Here is a 27,719-nt window from a genome sequence, read left to right on the forward strand (position 1 = left end):
CAACATGCTTTTATAATGAAAACTTTTTCTAAGGCACTCAATTTCCAATGTCCCATAATTTCTCAGGGTTCCCATTTTCCATCCATATGCTAATGTTACCCGTTTAATACGTGGACTAAGTGTGGGCGTTAGAGGCACAATATGGTCGAGAATTTCAAATAATTTTCTTTGTATTTATTAATTACACAGAATAATGGGTTTCACTATGACATCTCCAAACAAACAGTGTGTTTCAAATATTTTAAAAGCATAATGACAAAGATAGCTAAGAGTCTAGTTGCTTCCCACACTTCAAAGTTATTCTCTAAATATCTTTCAAGATGTAACTGACGTCTGTCTTCAAGTCCCAGCCAACACAGTCTCCAAGTTACATGTAGCCAGTAGTTACTTATTTTAACAAATGACAAGGGCCTAGGATGCAGCTCAAAACTGTCAAAAGCCACTATCCTCAGGGAGATCACACCTGCTGCAGGGATCTTCATCCACAGTCCCCGTGGTAAAGAAAGTGACTTTATTAGGCTGTCTCAAGACTATGCAAGGAGATTTTCTTAAAAAAAAAAAGTGGAGCAGTGTGTAGTTTTCATACAGCAGTACACACTGAGGCAGCAAAGGCTTTAGGTCCCAAGCCAGACTTAGAATCTCTCTAGTGCCACCTGGTCTTTACAGTGACTGAACCTAGAATAAGAGTCATGGGCCTCCATTTACTGAAATACTTAGACAGGCAAACCCAGTTCAGTGAGCAGTCGTCAAGTTCACGTAACTGAGTCTACCTCAGAAGGACTGAACCACCTTTCTCAGACACAAAGTTGCACACAGCACATCATCTCAAGAGAATCAATCACTGTGTCCCATCCCAGAAGTATACCACAGAAGAAGAAGATGCGATAAGATGATAAGTCATAAAGCTGGGCTGAAGCGTGCCCTCTGGTTATTAAGTGATGCTCAAGAGTGAGGAGTTACAGAAAAAATGCCGAGTGCTGATTGCTGCAGGAAAATGTACGACGGAGCGGGTGAGGAGGCATTCTGTGCAGCTTGGACATTGGTAGGGCAATTCCCTCAGTTCCAGACACCTTAAAAGATTGGTCCCACACAACATGAGAATGTGCTGGAAACTCTTGGATCTCTAAGCATCTGGAGTGAACCCAAACTCTGAAAGTGAAGATGAGGTCAGCAATCTATTTCAACAAGGCCTCCAAGTGATTCTCACATCTCGTTTTAGAACAAGGACTATGGATAAGTCTAGAATATTCCAGTTCTCATGGCAATGTGACACTGTCTTAGAAAATTCTGTACTTTCTCATGTATTTGATATATGTAGGGTAATACCATTATCCTAGAGGAAAAACAGAGAGAGAAAACTCATGAAAGGCAAGTAGGAAAGGCATTGGTCTCAGTGGTTAAGCTTTTACATAGACAGTCAGTCCTGTGGCAGGCAAGGGTTGTCCTGTAGCAGATGTGGTCACCATCATAGCTGCAGGGTGAGATGGAGCATCTTCACTAGGAAAAGGCCAGGCCAATAGTTCTCTCAATGTAATTCTTGGTCCACACCTAAAGAAAACCAGCCAAAGAATTTTAATATATCATTTCGAATAGTCCTATTTACTATAAAATACTGCAGATATAGTAAGCCGGGCGGAGCTGGGATAATTTTTATGAAAGGGACCATATTAGAACACTCTGGCAGGCAGGGGTTTTGCTGTTAGTAAAGGAGTATCGCAGCAGGGCATTCTGAGGGAGACGGGTTTTCCAAAATTCAGGTCCGTGACACAGTACTTGTCTAATGGCTTTTGGAATTACTGCTAGAAATATACTGAAGAGCTGCCAAAGAGAGAAACCTGTGACAAACGATCAATTCAAACAAAATATATTCCAGTTTAGAATCCCTAAAATGTTTATCCCGGCCCCAACCCTTCCCTACTATCGGCTTTGGCGGCAGCTCCATTTCCCTTGCCCATCATCATGGAATGGCTGTGTTCCTGGACTCGGCTTAGACCAAGAGGAAGCAGAGCCAAGCTCGCCCCATCCAATCAGCAGCTGTCTGCTTATCTGACCAGAACAGCTCCCTGGGGTAAAGTTCCTCTCCCCGAGATAAGCAATCCTTTCCATTCTGGGAAACAAATTGGCTCTGGGAAAGTAGCGTGTGCAGAGCAAGATTACAGGCGAAATAGAAAGAGAAGCCAGGCCACTACAGGGGAGGGCAAAAGCTATGAAGGCAGAAGAACCCTTAGAAAAGACAAAGCAGAGAGCCTGGAGGGAGTCAGAACTAATACTCAGAGTCCAAGAGATCGTCCACCCTCAGGACACTGGCAGCCATGCGCTTCGAAGGCAATAAACTACAATGAAGGAGAGAGGGGAGTCTGTGTAAAGGCTTCACCTGTGAGAAGTAAAGAACGTTTGCCCTAAGCAGAGCTCTAGAAACGGGCTCTTCACATTGGCTTCCTTCTGTCTTGAGGTTATTAACACCAGTTGAAATGAGGCTATTGGAAACAAGGTAACCAATGGAGTTGAGTCTTACAATCGGTGATGTCTTTCGCTCCACTTTGAGACTTATTACACGGTGCCCATTAATCGCAGGCTGCAGAGAGGAGCTCAGCTGAACTCATAGGGATGTTGTCGGAAGGAAAATACATTTCTACTTAAGGAATCGTTTCCACGTTTCCATTTGATATTTGATAGAACTGACAAAACATCCTTGGATGACTTTAAAGAGTACAACTTGTGGAAGATATTTTAAATGCCAATTCATATTATTCATCATGTTCATGTTCTAATTAATGGGAGGTAGTGTCACGAAGAAGAATCTGAGAAGTGGTACCTTTTTTTTTTTATTTTATCACAAGTATTAGTACTGATGGGCAACTTATCATAACCTTATTTTTATTCTAAGTACTTAAATTATCTGAGTACATACTCAGAATTGATAATTAGCTTCTAAGAGATGAATTTTCTACATATTTAATGTATATATAACTTGCATTTACTCTCTTCTTCATTTGTGTACTTGATCACGAAATGTGTCTTTGCTTCGTGCTCATAGTTAAATTCCAAAAGAAGCCAGGCAATTTCTAAAACACATATAGAATGCTTAGCTATAACATTGGATTAAAACTACCATTCAGACAGAGGAGCAAGCAAATATGGTAATAACCTTTGCCCTTCACCTAACCCATATAACACACATAGAATTGTTTTGTAATGCAAGTAATCTAGAAAGGTAAAAAAATTATGCTATTTTACTAATATTTTTACTATCTGAGATTAAAAATGATAATTTATCTTAAAAAAGACTCAAAATCCAATACTCACTGACCAGAAGTTAAAAGACTGACTAGAGAGTCCAGCCTCACAATCTCTAATATTTTATCTATAAGGAAAAAGTATATAAAACACAGAGACTGGCCACTTCATGGAGCGCTTTCAAAACCTCGGAATGCTTACTATGTGTGAGAAAAATATACATATTTATTGAGTTTTGAGAACATCAAGTATTGCAGTTTTTGTTTTTAACCGTAAGGTTGGAGACATGACTGAGCAATTCCGAACACTAAGTTTTCCTTCCCAGAACCCAGACTGGATTCCTAGCACTAGCATAGCAACCTACAATCAACTGCAATTCTAGTTTCAGGGAGCCTGATACCCCCTTTGGACTCTGGGGGACATGGTGCAGACATATATGCAGGATTGACACTCACACACATAAAACTATTTAAAAAAGAATAGCTTTTGCTCCATAGCCCAGGCTGTCAAACTCAGAAACATGTACCCCAGCACATCAGTGTCACATCAGGCTAGCAAGCTAGATGGCTTCTGGTTTTATTTCCTTATGCAAGAGAGGAGCTTAGCTATTCCGCATTGGCTGAGGTTGAACCTCATACTGTGCTCTGAATTAGGTAATAAAAAAAAAAGCATCACAAGGAAAAGTTTAAAAATGTAAAAATATTGTCTACCTTAGGGTAAAGTGGCATTTTAAGTAAATGAAAGTTTTCCAGGTTTGGGATGTTTATGGAATATTAGTTCTTACTAGGCTAGCCAGATGTGATAGGGAAAAAAAGAAAGCAACAAGACAAAACAGAGCTCTCAGGAACTCACACGTCCTCTCTCTCCTTCCTGCTCGCTGATATTCTTGAACTTGATCCACCATTTCTGGTCTTTCAATTACTAATAGAAATGAAATGCTTCCCTTTCTTTTGCACCAAGAATAATTCATTATCTTCCTATTTCTCTTTATTCAGAGTTCATGCACATTGCCTGAGCATTATACTAGAACTAAGGGAAAAGAGAGAAAGAGAGAGAGAGAGAGAGAGAGAGAGAGAGAGAGAGAGAGAGAGAAGCTGCAACCCAGAAACTCTCACCTTAAGCAATATAATGGGAAAGGCAGTCAATAAAATACGGATTTCACCAGAGCACAGTGACGAATAGTGAACACAGCATTTATCTAATGCATTTAAATGAAATATCAGCGCCAAGGCTTCTTAGCACAAGTGATCTTTTGCTTAGCCATGGACAAAACTTTTGAAGAATCAATGGAAAGGCTTAAGATCATATAATTGTGTGTGCTGCCATTTGAAGGTTTAAAATCTGTCAAGTGTTAGGTAGAGCATGTGTGTGGCAGTGGACTTTTCCTGAAAAGCAATAACTTCGGCCGGTGTAGATTCACGAAGCCATAGAGAGGTAGGCATCCTACCACGTGGCCTGGGTGATAAGGAGTCGGAATGTTTTCTTGACTATAATGGAGAGACGCTTTAAAGGACATGATTTAAAGTTGCTTTTAAAGAAACACTGATCTGACAACACAGTGAAAAGTACCAGCCAGATAAAAGAGGGTTGCCGTAACAGGAACAGTACATGGCTGTGTCGGAATAAAGCAACTTGGATAAGAAGGTGAATGACAGGGATGGGTGATGGGGGAAGGGATCTACCAGAGTTAGGGATCGACCCAGGCTCAGTGTTTGTAGGATGGGACACGTGTATTACGCTATTCGGTAGGCAGCTATCTCAGTAACACAGACATCTAAGATGGTAAGAAATACAGCCAAAGGAGGGGAAGAGTAAATTACTGCTAAAGCTACAGAGATGTGAAAAAAAAGTGTTTCAAAATAATAGCATATGATTCTCCATGATACTTCTGTCAAGCCAGAGTTCTCGTCACAGTGCTTTGGTTTTCGGCAAATCCCTTTGAATCCACCGTTATGGGAAGGATGGATGGCCATGAGATATGGAATAGGACTTCTCTGCATAAAGATGGTAAAAGCATTCTTAAACTATAAGTAACCTGATATCCATCACGAAAGCAAGGGTTTTCGTGGGGGGGGGGGGTAGGCTGATGTTCAATATTAAGACAAGAGGGTAGAATTAAGAAGGGATATTTTCAATAACAAATGGGACATCTATAATACATACCCCTCTCTCCTCAGTTTGCAGGGAACATGCTAGAGGAGGGGTCAGAAAGAATGTAGTACCAAAGGTCAGGAAAACTGCTGGAAAGCAGGGTCTTCTAGGTCACGTGATGCACGAACTTGTAGCAGTTGTGTTTGTTGGTACAGAGAAAGCCATCCAACTTTACTTCAGGGGCAGGGGAGTGGCTGAGGAGGTCCCACCCGTATCTGAAAGGCTATTGGTAGGCAAATGTGACCTCTGGTAGGTTGTGCATGCTCTAATAGATGGCCCATGCATGGGCAGAGGACCATGGTTGGACTCTGTGTTCAAAAGAAAGGGGAAGGAGGCAAGGACAGGAGAGGTGAATCAATGGTTAAGAGGTTTGTTGTTTTCCCAGAAGCCCTCTGTGTTCCCAATACTCAACCGTCTGTAATTCCATCTCCAGGGGGATTCAACATGCTTCAGCCACCCACATACATGGTACACACACATGTATATGTGCATACAGATAAAAATAACTTTAACGGCCCGCAGCAGCTCTCTGCTCCCAGACCCCGTGGGAAAGAGTCCTCACCGCCTGGTCAGGTGGGCACTCCTGAGGCCGCAGAGCGGAAGAGACCACCAACACTGCCCACCCCTGCCCACATCCCTGGCCCAAGAGGAAACTGTATAAGGCCTCTGGGCTCCCGAGGGGGAGGGCATAGGAGCGGCAGGACCCCTGCCTGAGACACCGCCGGAACCTGAAGGAAACAGACCGGATAAACAGTTCTCTGCACCCAAATCCCGTGGGAGGGAGAGCTAAACCTTCAGAGAGGCAGACAAGCCTGGGAAAACAGAAGAGACTGCTCTCTGCACACACATCTCGGACGCCAAAGGAAATCACCAAAGGCCATCTGGAACCCTGGTGCACTGAAGCTCCCGGAAGGGGCTGCACAGGTCTTCCTGGTTGCTGCCGCTGCAGAGAGCCCGTGGGCAGCACCCCATGAGCGAACTTGAGCCTCGGGACCACAGGTAAGACCAACTTTTCTGCTGCAAGAAAGCTGCCTGGTGAACTCAAGACACAGGCCCACAGGAACAGCTGAAGACCTGTAGAGAGGAAAAACTACACGCCGGAAAGCAGAACACTCTGTCCCCATAACTGACTGAAAGAGAGGAAAACAGGTCTACAGCACTCCTGACACACAGGCTTATAGGACAGTCTAGCCACTGTCAGAAATAGCAGAACAAAGTAACACTAGAGATAATCTGATGGCGAGAGGCAAGCGCAGGAACCCAAGCAACAGAAACCAAGACTACATGGCATCATCGGAGCCCAATTCTCCCACCAAAACAAACATAGAATATCCAAACACACCAGAAAAGCAAGATCTAGTTTCAAAATCATATTTGATCATGATGCTGGAGGACTTCAAGAAAGACGTGAAGAACTCCCTTAGGGAAACACAGGAAAACATTAATAAACAAGTAGAAGCCTACAGAGAGGAATCGCAAAAATCCCTGAAAGAATTCCAGGAAAACACAATCAAACAGTTGAAGGAATTAAAAATGGAAATAGAAGCAATCAAGAAAGAACATATGGAAACAACCCTGGATATAGAAAACCAAAAGAAGAGACAAGGAGCTGTAGATACAAGCTTCACCAACAGAATACAAGAGATGGAAGAGAGAATCTCAGGAGCAGAAGATTCCATAGAAATCATTGACTCAACTGTAAAAGATAATGTAAAGCAGAAAAAGCTACTGGTCCAAAACATACAGGAAATCCAGGACTCAATGAGAAGATCAAACCTAAGGATAATAGGTATGGAAGAGAGTGAAGACTCCCAGCTCAAAGGACCAGTAAATATCTTCAACAAAATCATAGAAGAAAACTTCCCTAATCTAAAAACAGAGATACCCATAGGCATACAAGAAGCCTACAGAACTCCAAATAGATTGGACCAGAAAAGAAACACCTCCCGTCACATAATAGTCAAAACACCAAACGCACAAAATAAAGAAAGAATATTAAAAGCAGTAAGGGAAAAAGGTCAAGTAACATATAAAGGCAGACCTATCAGAATCACACCAGACTTCTCGCCACAAACTATGAAGGCCAGAAGATCCTGGACTGATGTCATACAGACCCTAAGAGAACACAAATGCCAGCCCAGGTTACTGTATCCTGCAAAACTCTCAATTAACATAGATGGAGAAACCAAGATATTCCGTGACAAAACCAAATTTACACAATATCTTTCTACAAATCCAGCACTACAAAGGATAATAAAGGGTAAAGCCCAACATAAAGAGGCAAGCTATACCCTAGAAGAAGCAAGAAACTAATCATCTTGGGAACAAAACAAAGAGAAGAAAAGCACACAAACATAACCTCACATCCAAATATGAATATAACAGGAAGCAATAATCACTATTCCTTAATATCTCTCAACATCAATGGCCTCAACTCCCCCCAAAAAAGACATAGATTAACAAACTGGATACGCAACGAGGACCCTGCATTCTGCTGCCTACAGGAAACACACCTCAGAGACAAAGACAGACACTACCTCAGAAAGAAAGGCTGGAAAACAATTTTCCAAGCAAATGGTCAGATGAAGCAAGCTGGAGTAGCCATTCTAATATCAAATAAAATCAATTTTCAATTACAAGTCATCAAAAAAGATAAGGAAGGACACTTCATATTCATCAAAGGAAAAATCCACCAAGATGAACTCTCAATCCTAAATATCTATGCCCCAAATACATGGGCACCTACATATGTAAAAGAAACCTTACTAAAGCTCAAAACACACATTGCACCTCACACAATAATAGTGGGAGATTTCAACACCCCACTCTCATCAATGGACAGATCATGGAAACAGAAATTAAACAGAGATGTAGACAGACTAAGAGAAGTCATGAGCCAAATGGACTTAACGGATATTTATAGAACATTCTATCCTAAAGCAAAAGGATATACCTTCTTCTCAGCTCCTCATGGTACTTTCTCCAAAATTGACCATATAATTGGTCAAAAAACGGGCCTCAACAGGTACAGAAAGATAGAAATAATCCCATGCATTCTATCGGACCACCACGGCCTAAAACTGGTCTTCAATAACAATCAAGGAAGAATGCCCACATATACTTGGAAATTGAACAATGCTCTACTCAATGATAACCTGGTCAAGGAAGAAATAAAGAAGGAAATTAAAAACTTTTTAGAATTTAATGAAAATGAAGGTACAACATACCCAAACTTATGGGACACAATGAAAGCTGTGCTAAGAGGAAAACTCATAGCGCTGAGTGCCTGCAGAAAGAAACAGGAAAGAGCATATGTCAGCAGCTTGACAGCACACTTAAAAGCTCTAGAACAAAAAGAAGCAAATACACACAGGAAGAGTAGAAGGCAGGAAATAATCAAACTCAGAGCTGAAATCAACCAAGTAGAAACAAAAAGGACCATAGAAAGAATCAACAGAACCAAAAGTTGGTTCTTTGAGAAAATCAACAGGATAGATAAACCCTTAGCCAGACTAACGAGAGGACACAGAGAGTGCGTCCAAATTAACAAAATCAGAAATGAAAAGGGAGACATAACTACAGATTCAGAGGAAATTCAAAAAATCATCAGATCTTACTATAAAAACCTATATTCAACAAAACTTGAAAATCTTCAGGAAATGGACAATTTCCTAGACAGATACCAGGTACCGAAGTTAAATCAGGAACAGATAAACCAGTTAAACAACCCCATAACTCCTGAGGAAATAGAAGCAGTCATTAAAGGTCTCCCAACCAAAAAGAGCCCAGGTCCAGACGGGTTTAGTGCAGAATTCTATCAAACCTTCATAGAAGACCTCATACCAATATTATCCAAACTATTCCACAAAATTGAAACAGATGGATCACTACCGAATACCTTCTACAAAGGCACAATTACTCTTATACCTAAACCACACAAAGACACAACAAAGAAAGAGAACTTCAGACCAATTTCCCTTATGAATATCGACGCAAAAATACTCAACAAAATTCTGGCAAACCGAATCCAAGAGCACATTAAAACAATCATCCACCATGACCAAGTAGGCTTCATCCCAGGCATGCAGGGATATTTTAATATACGGAAAACCATCAACGTGACCATTATATAAACAAACTGAAAGAACAAAACCACATGATCATTTCATTAGATGCTGAGAAAGCATTTGACAAAATTCAACACCCCTTCATGATAAAAGTCCTGGAAAGAATAGGAATTCAAGGCCCATACCTGAACATAGTAAAAGCCATATACAGCAAACCAGTTGCTAACATTAAACTAAATGGAGAGAAACTTGAAGCAATCCCACTAAAATCAGGGACTAGACAAGGCTGCCCACTCTCTCCCTACTTATTCAATATAGTTCTTGAAGTTCTATCCAGAGCAATCAGACAACAAAAGGAGGTCAAGGGGATACAGATCGGAAAAGAAGAAGTCAAAATATCACTATTTGCAGATGATATGATAGTATATTTAAGTGATCCCAAAAGTTCCACCAGAGAAATACTAAAGCTGATAAACAACTTCAGCAAAGTGGCTGGGTATAAAATTAACTCAAATAAATCAGTTGCCTTCCTCTATACAAAAGAGAAACAAGCCGAGAAAGAAATTAGGGAAACGACACCCTTCATAATAGACCCAAATAATATAAAGTACCTTGGTGTGACTTTAACAAAGCAAGTAAAAGATCTGTACAATAAGAACTTCAAGACACTGAAGAAGGAAATTGAAGAAGACCTCAGAAGATGGAAAGATTTCCCATGCTCATGGACTGGCAGGATTAATATAGTAAAAATGGCCATTTTACCAAAAGCAATCTACAGATTCAATGCAATCCCCATCAAAATACCAATCCAATTCTTCAAAGAGTTAGACAGAACAATTTGCAAATTCATCTGGAATAACAAAAAACCCAGGATAGCTAAAGCTATCCTCAACAATAAAAGGACTTCAGGGGGAATCACTATCCCTGACTTCAAGCAGTATTACAGAGCAATAGTGATAAAAACTGCATGGTATTGGTACAGAGACAGACAGATAGACCAATGGAATAGAATTGAAGACCCAGAAATGAACCCACACACCTATGGTCACTTGATTTTTGACAAAGGAGCCAAAACCATCAAATGGAAAAAAGATAGCATTTTCAGCAAATGGTGCTGGTTCAACTGGAGGTCAACATGTAGAAGAATGCAGATCGATTCATGCTTATCACCCTGTGCAAAGCTTAAGTCCAAGTGGATCAAGGACCTCCACATCAAACCAGACACACTCAAACTAATAGAAGAAAAACTAGGGAAGCATCTGGAACACATGGGCACTGGAAAAAATTTCCTAAACAAAACACCAATGGCTTACGCTCTAAGATCAAGAATCTACAAATGGGATCTCATAAAACTGCAAAGCTTCTGTAAGGCAAAGGACACTGTGGTTAGGACAAAACGGCAACCAACAGATTGGGAAAAGATCTTTACCAATCCTACAACAGATAGAGGCCTTATATCCAAAATATACAAAGAACTCAAAAAGTTAGACCGCAGGGAAACAAATAACCCTATTAAAAAATGGGGTTCAGAGCTAAACAAAGAATTCACAGCTGAGGAATGCCGAATGGCTGAGAAACACCTAAAGAAATGTTCAACATCTTTTGTCATAAGGGAAATGCAAATCAAAACAACCCTGAGATTTCACCTCACACCAGTGAGAATGGCTAAGATCAAAAACTCAGGGGACAACAGATGCTGGCGAGGATGTGGAGGAAGAGGAACACTCCTCCATTGTTGGTGGGATTGCAAACTGGTACAACCATTCTGGAAATCAGTCTGGAGGATCCTCAGAAAATTGGACATTGAAGTGTCTGAGGATCCAGCTATACCTCTCTTGGGCATATACCCAAAAGATGCCCCAACATATAAAAAAGACACGTGCTCCACTATGTTCATTGCAGCCTTATTTATAATAGCCAGAAGCTGGAAAGAACCCAGATGCCCTTCAACAGATGAATGGATACAGAAAATGTGGTACATCTACACAATGGAATATTACTCAGCTATCAAAAACAACGGCTTTATGAAATTCGTAGGCAAATGGTTGGAACTAGAAAACATCATCCTGAGTGAGCTATCCCAATCACAGAAAGACATACATGGTATGCACTCATTGATAAGTGGCTATTAGCCCAAATGCTTGAATTACCCTAGATGCCTAGAACAAATTAAACTCAAGACAGATGATCAAAATGTGTATGCTTCCCTCCTTCTTTAAAAGGGGAACAAGAATACCCTTGGCAGGGAAGAGAGAGGCAAAGATTAAAACAGAGACTGAAGGAACACCCATTCAGAGCCTGCCCCACATGTGGCCCATACATATACAGCCACCCAATTAGACAAGATGGATGAAGCAAAGAAGTGCAGACCGACAGGAGCCGGATGTAGATCGCTCCTGAGAGACACAGCCAGAATACAGCAAATACAGAGGCGAATGCCAGCAGCAAACCACTGAACTGAGAATAGGACCCCCGTTGAAGGAATCAGAGAAAGAACTGGAAGAGCTTGAAGGGGCTCGAGACCCCATATGTACAATAATGCCAAGCAACCAGAGCTTCCAGGGACTAAGCCACTACCCAAAGACTATACATGGACTGACCCTGGACTCTTACCTCATAGGTAGCAATGAATATCCTAGTAAGAGCCCCAGTGGAAGGGGACGCCCTGGGTCCTGCTAAGACTGAACCCCCAGTGAACTAGTCTATGGGGGGAGGGCGGCAATGGGGGAGGGTTGGGAGGGGAACACCCATAAGGAAGGGGAGGGGGAGGGGGATGTTTGCCCGGATAGCGGGAAAGGGAATAACACTCGAAATGTATATAAGAAATACTCAAGTTATTTAAAAAAAATAACTTTAAAAGAAGAAGCCATGAAGTTGGGAGGGGCACCTAATGGAGGAGAGGTCTGGGGGAAGTTGGAGGGGTTTACTGAGACTGTATATGCTCAAAAGATGTCGCTTATGTGTTTGAAATTCTCAACCGACACATTTAAAAAGATAATGTAGACCTTGTAAAGGAAGGAAGCTTGTGCAACTGCTGTATTAATCTTAAAAATAATCAGGTCAGCACACATCCATAAATTTAGCCTTTTGATAAAGGATAAAAATTTACAGTAATATTGGTAATGTGGGTAGAAGTGTCAAAAGCCAGGAAACCTAGCTGTTTCTTGACTACATAACTAAGAACATATCTCAGCTGTGTTCAATTTACAGCTAACGTGCCTGATTACCTATTCATAACCTTGAGTTTGAAACACAAAGCTGCAGGAAACTGGGTGTTGGGGTACATGACTCTCCCATTCTGTGGGAGGTGGGATCAGCAGGATTAGAGGTTCCAGATGATCCTTGTCTCTACAACAGATTCAAACCCAGCCTGAACTACTCGACAGCCTGTGCTACTCGACAGCCTGTTCCAGAGCAGCAGAGAATTCAGGAAAAATAAAACGTTCTCTAATAATGCCTGATAAGGTGGTTGGAACATCTAGAAATCTCTTACAATTCAATAATAAAAAGATTAGTGATGCAAATAGAAACTGGCCATATGTGTGTATTTTTTTTTCCCAAAGAAGGCATACGATTGGAGAGAAACACAAACCACAATGAAATTCCACTTCTTTGTCCCTAGGGTAGCTCTTATAGAAAATACAGATGATTTTGGCTTAAAAGAAAAAAGAAAAAGAAAAGAAAAGAAAAAGGAAAGTGAGAGAGAAAGCATGCAGTAGGGGATACGGACAGTAGGACCACCAACACCAAACGTATTCTTCAATAGCTGAACTGCAGGTTTTCTGAGTTGTATCTCAGTGCAGCTATTAACAAACACTGCAGGTTGGGGACATGACAGAAACCTTTCCCAGTGGCCAGGACTTATTAATGTTCTGTCTGTCCTTTAGGGAAATGTGTGTGAATTTAAACTCTAATGAAAGGCTACTTGATATGCATAAATGTTGAGCAGAGAGTTTTAGTAACCAAAACAGTCTTGCCATTCTCTATGACTACAGAAACAGATCTGCCCTCCCATGGCTTTGAGCCTGTGCCCTTTGCTCCAGCATGCTTTCCCAGCACCAAAAAACAAAGAATGATTATACTTTCTTGCTTTCTCCATGTTTTTCTGCTTACATGACTATTTTCAAGGAAGCCACTATATTTAAGAGACCACGCTAATACAATAGTTAGTTAAGCTCCTCCTAAAAGCCATATTTAACATCATGTTGGTCATGAACTTCTAACTGAAGCTGCTTCAGTCTCTTGATTTTGCTTCTGAGCCTAGTTAATGGCTAAACCATCTCTACAATCCATTTCTTAATCAACAGGATGAGATGTCAGGACTTAATTTCCATTTAGATCTTATTTTCTGCCATCACTGACCATACCTTCCTTTTCAAAGTTTATATATTATATATTATACATTGTTTATATATTATACATCATATATTATATATTGCATATTATACATTTTACATTGCAAATTACACATTACACATTATATTATATTAATTTATATTATACATTTATTATATGTTATATGATATATTATTATACATCACCATATATTATTATATATCATATACCATATATCATATACCATGTGTCATTTCTCATATGTCATGTCATATGTCATATGTTATAGGTTATATTAAAGGTATATAATATATACACAGATAATATATATCATATGTAATGTGTGTGATTCTGTGTCCCTATAATGCAGGACAGATATAATACTGCAATTCAATTTATTATTTTTCTTTGATATTGGTTTGAATTTGTATTAGCATAGATATTTCTAAGGACAGCAACTTAAACAACATTAGAATAATAGGTAAGCAACCACTGCTTACTGAGGTGTTCCTATCCAGTTATAAGATTTTTCACAATATCATACAAGTACCTGATCTCATTGGAGGTTCCCAAGATGCTTCTTGGGTATTCAAATTCCAAGATATCTAATGCAGAGATGCTTTCTCCACTTGCAAAGAGCTGGACCTACAAACCCACATGCTGTAAAAGCATGCGATGCTGTCTAACACACACCAAGCATGAGGAAACTGCTTGTGACACTCAGGTCAAATGACTTCTTCACAGGGTCTTTCTTGTTATCTGTACCTAAGTCCAGAATTTATTCAATTAAGAGCACGCTTTACAACATAGCCTCATATGCATTATTTTGATAAAATAGCACTCTAGGCATTCAGCAACACCCACCTTCCCAATTCATTAAAGAGTTTGTATGATTGCTGCAGATCACAGAGCTGATGAACAGACTTTGAAGAATTAATGGGCACCTCCCGCCCTGGCCCCCACTACCACATTCGCTGAAATGTAGTGTTCTGTGTTAAATCAGAACACAGTTTCTAGAATGGGCATGGAGTTTTGTGGGAGGGTATTTACCCATCATGCCCATCCTCCTGGAGTCCCTCCCCAGAAGAGCAAAATAAGGAAGTTGTCATGATGAGGGCAATTGTGGGTTGCAAGGATATCCTTGTGGGGACATTTGCAGCTCTGATAAGAGCTGAGCTTTCTTTGCTCCCACCCATCCTCCAGGAAGCATTACTCCTTCATTACCTCCTCTGGGTGGCCTGCCCTGCACTCTCCCCAACAGAAACAGTCCCATTCCTTAACACTGGGTGAGGGAATTTGGTGAGCCCACCACCAGCAGAAAGACAGGGCATCAAGTGAGGGATGGGGTTGCTATCCCACAGTCAAAGCTCTGACTCATAATTGTTCCTGTCTGAAAAGAATGCAGGGATGGAAATGGAGAAGAGCCTGAGGAAAAGAAGGTCCAGCAACAGTCCTGTCTTAGTTAGGAATATTTTTGCTGTGAACAGACACCATGATCAATGCAAGTTTTATAAAGGACAACATTGGGGCTGGCTTACAGGTTCAGAGGTTCAGTTCGTTATCATCAAGGTGGGAGCATGGCAGCATCACAGCATCCAGGCAGGCCTGGTGCAGGAGGAGCTGAGTTCTACATCTTCACCCGAAGGAAACCACAAACAGACTGAGCATCCTCAAACAGCTAGGAGGAGGGTCTCAAGCCCACCCTCACAGTGACACACTTCCTCCAACAAGACCACACCTTCTAGCAGTGCCATTTCCTGGGCCAAGCATATCCAAACCATCACAAGGCCCAAAGTGGGATCCAGCTCAAGGGGAGGCTCCAAGACCTGACACCATTACTGAAGCCATGGGGCATTCACAAAAAGGGAGCTATCATGACTGCCCTCCAAAAGACCCAACAAACAGTTAAAAGAGTCAGCTGCAGATATGTGCACCAAACCAATGAACAGAAGCTGTTGACCCCTCTGATTGAATTAGGGAAAAGTTGGAGGAAATGGAGCAGGAGGGCAACCCTCTAGGAGGACCAGCAGTCTCAATTAACCCAGAGATCTCTCAGACACTGGATCACCAACAGACAGCATACACCAGCTCATATGAGGTCTCCAACACATACAGCAGAGGACTACCGGGACTGGATTCAGTCAGAGAAGATGCACCTAACCCTCAAGAGACTGGAGGCTCCAAGAAGTTTAGAGGTCTGGTGAGGTGGGTGAGGTGGAGACATTTTTATTGAGATGGAGGAGGAGGAGGACAGGAGGTTGGGGTGGGAAGGAGGTATGGGATGTGGGATATTCAGTCCGGGGGTAATACTGGGAGGGGAATAAAATCTAGAGTGTAAAAATAAATAATACATGCATGCATACATACATACACACATACATACATACATACATACACACACATACATACATACATACACACATACACACATACATGCATACATACATACATACACACACATACATACATACATACATACATACACACACATACATACATACACACACATACATACATACATACACACATACATACATACATACATACACACACATACATACACACACATACATACATACATACACACACATACATACATACATACATACATACATACACACATACACACATACATACATACGTACATACACTGAATGACTATGACAAGTGCATCTCCAGCCTGTGAGAGACAAAGTCAGGATGGGGCTGGGGCTTCTCTCAAGCCTTTCCTTAAAGCCTGTTCTCAGGTGAGAAGTACTTATAAACTGTATCAGACGTTCCTGAAACCTGACCTGGTAATTCCATTGCAGGAATACTAGGAAATTCTAGCTTCTGCCCACAGTATGCCAGTGACACAGAAATGGAGGATTTAGGAATAACCAGGCTGGAGATGGCTGCATGAGTTATAAACAAGCTGTGTTTACCTTCAGAGCACTGGAAAGTAGACTGCAGTGTTTTTAATAAATTATCTGTAGCCACAATCAATAATTCAGCGAGGGCCTAATTGACACAAGGAGATACATTCTTTTCTCTGGAAACCGCAGGTTTTAGTTTTCCCCCTCAGGTATTTGCCTGCAGGAGATGAAGGTAACTGGTCCCCATCATTCTCTATAATAGCTTCATGAGTCTGCAGACCTTACTTCTAAGACTAAAACACTGTTGCTGCAAATGTGTTAGGTAGTTGCTGGCCTCTGTTGCCTCATTCTTGAAATTACTGAAAAGACCTGTTATTTCTCATCCTTAATGGAAGTGTTCCTTCTAAAGGCTGAAGGTGGTAAGTAGGCAAGCTAAACGTCCAAGAGCAGACAGAAGAGAGTATTCACAAGCGTCCTATGATGGGCAGAGACTCGAAATGCAGCAGCAGAACAGTACAGATTTAGGCTTCTCAGTTTTAAAGACACATGCACATAAGCATAAACTCAAGACTAGTGGGGAGGCTCGGCTCTCTACCTCAGTGAGAACCAGCTTTTGTAAAGCACTGGCTCCCACAGAAAGCCAAAGCAGGGATCCTATTAAACCACTGTAAAATGCCAAAGGTTGAAGCTACAAATGAGAAAACTTTGTGTGGTTTAAGAGGAACTGGCACGATGGTAATGGGATTTCAAAGTCTTAGAAGTCAGCTAAAGGAGGTTGAAAAGCCAAGACTTGGTAAGAAGCTCCAAGCTATACATCTGAACTCTTTAGATTTCTTTCTGATTGCTCGTCATAGCTAACAGGTCAGTAAGTTCCATCCATTAGAACTTGAGTTGTTCTCTGTGTAGTATCTGTTCTCATCAACCCTCTTGATTGCCACAACACGAGGCCTACCACATCTCCTGCTTTACCTTCTAATCTGCCCATTGAAAGTTCTTCCTATACCATGAGCACCTTGTACAAAAACCATCAATGACTTCCAAACATTCCATAAATTAAACCATAACAAAGGTGTCTCTCTTCCACTTTTAAATGGAATTTGTCTGTAACAGGGCTGCATGGAGTCTTCAGTGGCTCAAAAAGATGGTCTTGACTTCAATTGTTATTTTCATTTTCATGTATCTATATTTACATCTAATCTGTCTATCTGTCTATCCATCTATCCATCTATCCATCCATCCATCCATCTACCTACATACCTATCTATCTATCTATCTATCTATCTATCTATCTATCTATCTATCTATCTATCTATCTATCCTACCTATCTGTCTGGCATATCATACATATATATATGCCAGGAAGGATTAATTATAACCTTCAGGCACTTACTCTTTCAAGCATCTATTTCATCTATGAAAGTTTGTAACTATGATTAGTAGACTATTTAAGACACAAATCACACATCTAACTATGCACACACATACATGTACACACAAGCACATACTCATATACACACACTTAACTGTGATTAGTAGACTATTTGAAACCACACATAGATACACACACCACATGCACACGCACACGCACGCACACGCGCGCGCGCACACACACACACACACACACACACACACACGCACACACACCCAACTATGATTAGTAAACTAAGGCACATACACATACATGATTGGCACAATGTAGTAGACTGGTGTTTATCACTTTCCTGTCTTTTGGTCAACCTCTGTTTTTATGGTAAGAGAACCCTATGAGATAAGAATAAATCATAATATGTGATAGAAGCAAAAACTGAATGCTCTCTCTCTATGCAGGAAATTTAAAAGATTGATAATATGTATCCTGTTGAACTGATGTGCTTTCAATATAGAGTTTGTATTTCTCTATGATAACTGCAATGACATACTGACTGACAATTTGACAGGCCCTCAAGTCACTTTGGAGACACCTCTCCAGGCATGCCAGTGAAGGACTTTGAGGATTGATAGGAGAAGAGCCTCTCTAAATGTAGGTGGTCCATTTTGATGCGATGGCTGTCCTAGATGATGCAAAGAGGAGAACGCCAGCATCCATTACTTCTGCTTTCAGGTGAGGATGTGGTGCCACCATCTGCTCTGGTGCAGATGCAAAGGTGGGCAAATCAGAGAGCAAAATTTCTCTGCAGTTAGTGCGTCCTGACTCCTCATAGATCCGGTTATCAGGTCTTCGTGCAAGCACCTGATACCACTGAGTCATCTCCCCAGACCACGGGTGACCAAGTTTTAATGATTTTCTTTTAAATCCTGTAAAATATCATGAGTCACTTGCCTGACTAATTATAGGACATAATTGCCTTATGGATATTACTCATGAAGATTTGAGTAGCTCTTACTGAGTCACAAAGTTTTCCTAAACTCCCAGGTTGTTTAAAATTCGACAAAGCATAATATACACGAGGTGGAATTAAAAATGCATGTTACAGAATAGCTTTGTACATTTATTATTAACTCAGCTCAAAACAAAACAAAACAGAACCCTGGATGCAGTGACAAACATAGGACAAGAAGCCTGGTAAGCTTAAACTGAAAGCAAGAATTGAGTTGCCTGATCGTTGCTGCTTATGCATTGAGTAGATAAGCCTGTCTCTTTCCATAGAGACAGACTGTTCTTCAGAGTCTTCAATTCTTTCTTCAGTTGGACGAAAGAGACAGAGTCCACCTCAGGTGACTTGAGCCTGAGACGGCTGGATAGTGGCCTTGCTTTGACAATCTAGTCCAGTTCAGTGCTGAAGCCTACGAAGATCAGTCTAGAGGCCAGCAGTACACTCTCAGAGCCGCTGTGCATGTCCTCAGAGACACAGGAAGGAGGTTCTGGAGAAGAACGCTCTGTGCATGACTGATAGTCCAGCTGCCCAGCTCTGTGGGCCACGTCAACACAATGTACTCCCCATCCTCACTCAGCTGGTTTGATGACGTTGACTCTTTCTTGTTATTGAAGATTTTTATTTTCTTCTCTTTACAGTGAAGTAACAAGCTAATCAATGCCTTTTCAATAAATTCCTTTTGTGAAACTAAGAGTCAAAAGTCATTTCTATTGCTTGTACTTAATGTTATGGGGGCTGCCAAATACAGATGGGTACAATTGTCCTAGTTTCAATTATACACAGATAAGAAGCTTCAACTTTTTTACTTTTAATGCTTACAAGTCTTCAGCATCAATTGAAAACTAGACATATTAGACAGATGACAGAAGACCACTGTTTTAAAGTTTATCTATGTCTGTGTGAGTGGATGAGCAATGTCCTACGGAGTTGAACAGTGCTGGATATAAGGCCTTCAGTGAGTACATTAACTTCTCCAAATATCTGAAGTCCCACTTTTCTTTTTAAAAGTGGAAAATAGTTTTTTTGTCAAAAATGTATTTTTTAAAATTTTTTATTATATATTTCTTTACTTACATTTCAAGGGTTATTCCCTTCCCAGTTTTCTGTCCATAAGCCCCTATTCCCTCCCCTCCCATACCATATGGGTATTCCCTCTATACATCCCCCTCATTGCTTTCCCCCATATTCCCTGCACTGGGGGGTCCAACCTTGGCCAGAACAAGGGCTTTCCCTTCCACTGGTGCCCCAACAAGGCTATTCTCTGCTACATATGCAGTTGGAGCCCTGGGTCAGTCCATATATAGTCTTTCAGTAGTGGTTTAGTCCCTGGAAGCTCTGGTTGGTTGGCATTGTTGTTTTTATGGCGTTGCAAGGTCCTTCAACTCTTTCAATACTTCCTCTGATTTCCCCCAAGGGGGTCCTGGTCTCAGTTCAGTGGTTTGCTGCTAGCATTGACCTCTGTATTGGACATACTCTGGATGTGTCTCTCAGGAGAGATCTATATCCAGTCCCTTTCCGCATGCATTTTTTAGCTTCATCAATCTTATCTGGTTTTGGTGGCTGTATATACATGGGCCACATGTGGGGCAGGCTCTGAATGGCCATTCTTTGAGTTACTGCTCTGAACTTTGCTTCCATATCCCCTCCTAATGAATATTTCTCCCCCTTTTAAGAAGGAGTGGGAGCATCCGCATTTTGGTCATCCTTCTTCTTGAGCTTCCTGTGACCTGTAGATTGCATATTGGGTAATTTGAGCTTTTTGGCTAATATCCAATTATCAATGAGTTCATACCATGTGTGTTTTTTATATGATTGAGTAACCTCACTCAGGATGATATTTTTTAGTTCATTCCATTTGCCTATGAATTTCATGAAGTCATTGTTTTTGATAGCTGAGTAGGACTCCATTGTGTAGATGTACCACATTTTCTATATTCATTCCTCTGTTGAAAGCTGTCTGGGTTCTTTCCAGCTTCTGGCTATTATAAATAAGGCTGCTATGAACATAGTGGAGCATGTGTCTTTGTTGTATGTTGGAGCATCTTTTGGGTATATGCCCAAGAGAGGTATAGCTGGGTCCTCAGGTAGTGTAATGTCCAATTTTCTGAAGAACCTCCAGATTGATTTCCAGAGTGGTTGTACCAGTCTGCAATCCCACCAACAATGGAGGAGTGTTCCTCTTTCTCCACATCCTCGCCAGCATCTGCTGTCACCTGAGTTTTTGATCTTAGCCATTCTGACTGGTGTGAGGTAGAATCTCAAGATTGTTTTGATTTGCATTTCCCTGATGATTAAGGATGTTGAACATTTCTTTAGGTGCTTTATGGCCATTTGATAATCCTCAGCTGAGAATGTGATGTTTAGTTCTGTACTCCATTTTTAATAGGGTTATTTGACTCCCTGCGGTCTAACTTCTTGAGTTCTTTTTATATTTTGGATATTAGCCCTCTATCAGGTGTAGGATTGGTAAAGATCTATCCCCAATTGGTTGGTTGCTGTTTTGTCCTAATGGCAGTGTCTTTTGCTTTACAAAAGTTTTGCAGTTTTATGAGGTCCCATTTGTCGATTCTTGATCATAGAGCATAAGCCATTGGTGTTTTGTTCAGGAAAATTTCCCCAGTGCCCATGTGTTCAAGACTCTTCCCCACTTTTTCTTCTATTAGTTTGAGTGTATCTGGTTTGATGTGGAGGTCCTTGGTCCACTTGGACTTAAGCTTTGTACATGGTGGTAAGAATGGATCCATTTGTGTTCTTCTACATGCTGACCTCCAGTTGAACCAGCACCATTTGTTGAAAAGGCTATCTTTCTTCCATTGGATGGTTTTAGCTCCTTTGTCAAAGATCAAGTGGCTATAGGTGTGTGGGTTCATTTCTGGGTCTTCAGTTCTGTTCCACTGATCTACCTGCCTGACTCTGTACCAATACCATTGTTTTTATTACTATTGCTCTGTAATACTGCTTGAAGTCAGGGATGGTGATTCCCCCAGAATTTCTTTTATTGTTGAGTATAGTTTTCGCTATCCTGTGTTTTTTGTTATTCCAAATGAATTTGCAAATTTCTCTTTCTATCTCTATAAAGAATTGAATAGGAATTTCGATGGGGATTGCATTGAATCTGTAGATTGCTTTTGGCACAATGGCCATCTTTACTATATTAATCTTGCCAAATCATGAGCATAGAAGATCTTTCCATCTTCTGAGGTCTTCCTCAATTTCTTTCTTCAGAGATTTGAAGTTCTTGCCATAGAGATCTTTCACTTGCTTGGTTAAAGTCACACCAAGATATTTCATGTTATTTGGGACTATTGTGAAGGGTGTCATTTCCTTAATTTCTTTCTCAGCCTGTTTATCCTTTGAGTAGAAGAAGGCTACTGATTTGTTTGAGTTAATTTTATACCCTGACACTTTGCTGAAGTTGTTTATCAGCTTAAGTAGTTCTCTGGTGGAACTTTTGGGGTCGCTTAAGTACACTATCATATCATCTGCAAATGGTGATATTTAGATTTCTTCCCTTCCAACTTGTATCCCTTTGACCTCCTTTTGCTGTCTGATTGCTCTGGCTAGGAATTCAAGTACTGTATTGAATAAGTAGGTAGAGAGTGGGCAGCCTTGTCTAGTCCCTGATTTTAGTGGGATTGCTTCAAGTTTACATTTAGTATGATTTAGCTACTGGTTTGCTGTATATTGCTTTTACTATATTTAGATATGGGCCTTGAATTCCTAATCTTTCCGGGACTTTTTTCATGAAGGGGTGCTGAATTTTGTCATATGCTTTCTCAGCATCTAATGAAATGATCATGTGATTCTTATCTTTCAGTTTGTTTATGTAGTGGATTGCATTGATGGATTTTCGTATATTAAACCATCCTTGCATCCCTGGGATGAAGCCTACTTGATCATGATGGATGATCATTTTGATGTGTTCTTGGATTCAGTTTGCAAAAATTTTATTGAGTATTTTTGCATCAATATTCATAAGGGAAATTGGTCTGAAGTCCTCTTTCTTTGTTGGGTCTTTGTGTGGTTTAGGTATAAGAGTGATTATGGCTTCATAGAAGGAATTTAGTATTGCTCCGTCTGTTTCAATTTTGTGGAATAGTTTGGAAAGTATTGGTATGATGTCTTCTATGAAGGTCTGATAGAATTCTGCACTGAACCCATCTGGACCTGGACTCTTTTTAGTTGGGAGACTTTTAATAACTGCTTCTATTACTTTAGAAGTTATGGGGTTGTTTAGATAATTTATTTGTTCATGATTTAACTTTGGTACCTGGTATCTGTCTAGAAAATTGTTCATTTCCTCCAGATTTTCCAGTTTTGTTGGATATAGGCTTTTGTAGTAGGATCTGATGATTTTTTTAATTTCTTCAGATTCTCTTGTTATGTCTCCCTTTTCATTTCTGATTTTCTTAATTTGATACACCCTCTGTGACTTCTGGTTAGTCTGGTTAAGGGTTCATCTATCTTGTTGATTTTCTCAAAGAATCAGCTTCTGCTTTTGTTGATTTTTTGTACAGTCCTTTTCATTTCTACTTGGTTGATTTCAGCTCTGAGTTTGATTAATTCCTGCCTTCTACTCCTCTTGGGTTTATTTATTTCTTTTTGTTCTAGAGCTTTAAGATGTGCTGTCAACCTGCTGATATATGCTCTCTCCTGTTTCTTTTTGCAGGCACTCAGAGCTGTGAGTTTTCCTCTTAGAACCACTTTCATTGTGTCCCATAAGTTTGAGAATGTTGTATTTTCATTTTCATTACATTCTAAGAAGTCTTTAATTTCTTTCTTTATTTCTTCCTTGACCAAGTTGTCATTGAGTAAAGCATTGTTCAACTTCCATGTATATGTGGGCTTTCTGTCCTTATTGTTGTTATTGAAGACCAGTATTAGTGCGTAGTGATCTGATAGGATGCATGGGATTATTTCTGTCTTCCTGTATCTGTTGAGGCCTGTTTTGTGACCGATTATATGGTCAGTTTTGGAGAAGGTTCCATGAGATGCTGAGAAGAAAGTATAACCTTTTGTTTTAGGATGGAATGTTCTGTAAATACCTGTCAAATCCATTTGGTTCATAACTTCTGTTAGTTTCTCTCCGTCTCTGTTTAATTTCTGTTTCCATGATCTGTCCCAGTGATGAGAGTAGGGTGTTAAAATCTCACACTATTATCGTGTGAGGTGCCATGTGTGCTTAGAGCTTTAGTAAAGTTTCTTTTATGAATGTAGGTGCCCTTGCATTTGGAGCATAGATATTTAGGATTGAGACTTCATCTTGTTGTATTTTTCCTTTGATGGATATGAAGTGTCCTTCCTTATCTTTTTTAATGACTCTTGTTTGAAAATCAATTTTATTTGATATTAGAATGGCAACTCCAGCTTGTTTCTCCAAGTCACTCCCAGAAACAGCAAGACAAGCAAACACCAGAGACAAACCCAATGGCTAGAAGCAAGCACAGGAACCTAATTAACAGAAACCAACACTACTTGGCATCATCAGAGCCCAGTACTCCCACCAAAGAAAATACTGGATATCGAAACACACCAGAAAAGCGAGATTTAGATTTGAAATCACATTTTTTGATAATGATGGAGGACTTTAAGAAAGACATAAAGAACTCCCTTAGAGAAATGCAGGAAAGCACAAGTAAACAAGTAGAAGTCCTTGGAGAGGAAACACAAAAATCACTGAAAGAATTGCAGGAAAATACAACCAAACAGGTGGAGGAATTGAAAATGGAAATAGAAACATAAAGAAAGCACAAAGGGAGACAACCCTGGATATAGAAAACCAAAGAAAGAGACAAGGAGCCATAGACACAAGCATCACCAGCAATACAAGTGATAGAAGAGAGAATCTCAGGGGCATAAGATACCATAGAAAACAGGGGTTGGGGATTTAGCTCAGTGGTAGAGCGCTTGCTTAGCAAGCGCAAGGCCCTGGGTTCAGTCCCCAGCTCCGAAAAAAAGAAAAAAAAAGATACCATAGAAAACATTGACACAATTGTCAAAGATAATGTAAAATGCAAAAAGCTCCCAGCCCAAAACATACAGGAAATCCAGGACACAATGAGAAGATCAAACCTAAGGATAATAGGTATAGAAGAAAGTGAAGACTCCCAACTTAAGGGGCCAGTAAATATATTCAACAAAATTATAGAAGAAAACTTCCCTAACCTAAAGAAAGAGAGGTCCATAAACATGCAAGAATACTACAGAACTCCAAACAGATTGGACCAGAAGAGAAATTTCTCCTGTCACATAATAGTTAAAACAGCAAATGCACAAAACAAAGAAAGAATATTAAAAGCAGTAAGGGAAAAAGGTCAAGTGACATATAAAGGCAGACCTATGAGAATTAAACAAGACTGCTCACCAGAGACTATGAAAGCCAGAAGATCCTAGACAGATGTCATACAGACCCTAAGAGAACACAAATGCCAGCCCAAGTTACTGTATCCAGCAAAACTTTCAATTAACATAGATGGAAAAACCAAGATATTCCATGGCAAAAGCAAATTTAAGTAATATCTTTTTACAAATCCAGCCCTATAAAGGATAATAGATGGAAAACTCCAACACAAGGAGAGAAACTACACCGTATGGAAAGCAAGAATATAATTTCCTTGCAATGAAACCAAAGAGAGACAAGAAGCATAATTCCACCTCTAACAATGAAAATAACAGGAAGCAACAATCACTATTCCTTAATATCTCTTAACATCAACGGACTCAATTCCCCAATTAAAAGACATAGACTAACAGACTGGATACGTAAAGAGGACCTGACATTTCGCTGCATGCAGGAAACACACTTCACAGACAAAGATGGACACTACCTCAGAGTAAATGGCTGGAAAACAATTTTCAAAAAAAATGTATTCTGATCAGCTTTCTCTCACCCAAATCCTCCTAGACTCTCTCACCTACCTATATCCATACCTTTCTTGATTTCATTAAATAAACAAATAGGCATCTAAAAGAAGGAAGAGAAGGGGGGAGGAGGAAAAGAGGAGGAAGTAGAGGGAGAAGAGGAAAAGAAAAAGAAAGAAGAGGAAGAGAAAAAGAAAAGAAAGAAAAAAAACAAAACACCTGGATAAGACAAAACAAATGAACAGAGAGAGAAAGGGAGGGAGAGAGAGAGAGAGAGAGAGAGAGAGAGAGAGAGAGAGAGAGAGAGAGAGAGAGGTCGGTCACACACACACACACACACACACACACACACACTCCCTCACACTCACACATAGAAAAAATCCCATGGAAATATAAAATTGGAAATCATGATATAGGAGCAAAAGTTCAATTAGTGGAGAATAACATTGAGAAAATCCCTCCAAAAATTCCACTGAGGTTTTTTTGTGTGTTTGTTTGTTTTGTTTTGCTTATTTGTTTTCTGCCATGTACTATGAAGATTGGGTACTGCCCTTAAGTGTGGTATGCCTACATAGTGAGACTCCATTATAGAAAACTAGTTTTTCATCTTTCTGATTAGTTATTAATGGGTGATAGCTTCTGGATTAGAGATGGGGGCTTCTGTCTGTTTCTCCTCTCAGCACTGGACCCCATCTGGTTTAGACCTGTGCACTCTGTGAGTTCTTATGAGCATCAGCTCTATTGTGTCTAGAAGACTTTGTTTCCTTGGCATCATCCATTCACACCCTCTGGCTCTTATAATCTTTCTACCTTTTCTTCCATGAGAGTACCCTGAGCCCTGAGGGGAGGAATTTTATGGAGAGACCTCATTTAGGACTTAGTCTTTCAAGGAGTCTCATTCTCTGCACAGTGTCCAGTTCTGGATCTCTATTTTTTCCCAGCTTCTTCAGGAAGAAGCTTCTCTAATAATGGCTGAGAAAGACACTGTTCTGTGTGAATAGTAAAATGTGACTAGGAGTCATTTACTGCTCTATTCCTTTAGCAGAAAATTGTATTTGGTTTTCCTCTAGGTCCATGACTCCTCTAGCATCAGGTTCTGTGCCACAGATTTTAATCTCATGGAGTGAATCTTAAATCCAATCAGACATTGGATGGTTACTTTCACAGTGTTTATGCCAAGATTACACCATTGGGTCTTTCAAGCATGTTACTATTGTAGATCAAAGGCTTAATAGCTCACTTGGTGTTTACCTGGTTTCTCTGGTAACAAGCAGAATACATTCTAGTACCACGAACACTGATCGGTAGGAGTGACGGCTCTAAACTGGCATCAGCTTGACTTTTCCATTCTCAGTGAGTTGCCTGGGTGTTGTCTTCAGCAATGGGGCCTTATTATCGCTTATGGAATGTGATCAATAGCACTGAGAATATATTGGGTTGTTATAGGTTCCCACAAGACCCATTTGGCTAACAATTTGATCAGTTGTAACCCATTTCCGGCACTGCCTGTCTCACGTGGTAACGGTTAGTTAGAATTCCATCTCTCCCACCTCTGCTATTGATTCCATTTAGATTTCTTTCATACATATTTATATTTTAAGGCAATTCTACTGTAGTAGGTTTCTATATGACCTCAACTGGCCCTTAGATTTAGCCGCCTCTCCCCATATCCCCTCTACTACCTCCTTTTCCCTCCCTCTCCCATTTTAACTCTTTCATTATAGCCTCCTCAAATATTGATCCATCACTGTTTAAATTCCCCTGTAGGGTTAGGGGGTCCTACATCCATTCCAATACAGGGCTTGGCCGTTCTGGGAAGCAGCATGCAGGAAGTTGTC

At 40.4% G+C, this 27,719-nt stretch overlaps 2 long non-coding RNA genes across 4 annotated transcripts in view; one reads left to right on the top strand and one right to left on the bottom strand.

The window, feature by feature from the left end:
• Window positions 1-152: 152 nt before the first annotated feature.
• Window positions 153-27,520, bottom strand: LOC134479706 (uncharacterized). Its single transcript, XR_010053346.1, has 2 exons — window positions 27,133-27,520; window positions 153-1,548 (listed from the first exon to the last, which is right to left on the bottom strand). It is a non-coding gene; the product is annotated as an uncharacterized LOC134479706 (long non-coding RNA).
• LOC102552186 (uncharacterized) overlaps window positions 27,133-27,719 on the top strand; it is a 116,651-nt gene continuing 116,064 nt past the window's right edge. For all 3 annotated transcript variants that reach the window (XR_005487016.2, XR_005487017.2, XR_593469.4), the window contains exon 1: window positions 27,133-27,234. This is a non-coding gene — a long non-coding RNA (uncharacterized LOC102552186). The remainder of the gene's footprint in view (window positions 27,235-27,719) is intronic.

Source organism: Rattus norvegicus, chromosome 7, assembly GCF_036323735.1.
Source record: "Rattus norvegicus strain BN/NHsdMcwi chromosome 7, GRCr8, whole genome shotgun sequence".
Taxonomy (NCBI): Eukaryota; Metazoa; Chordata; class Mammalia; order Rodentia; family Muridae; genus Rattus; species Rattus norvegicus.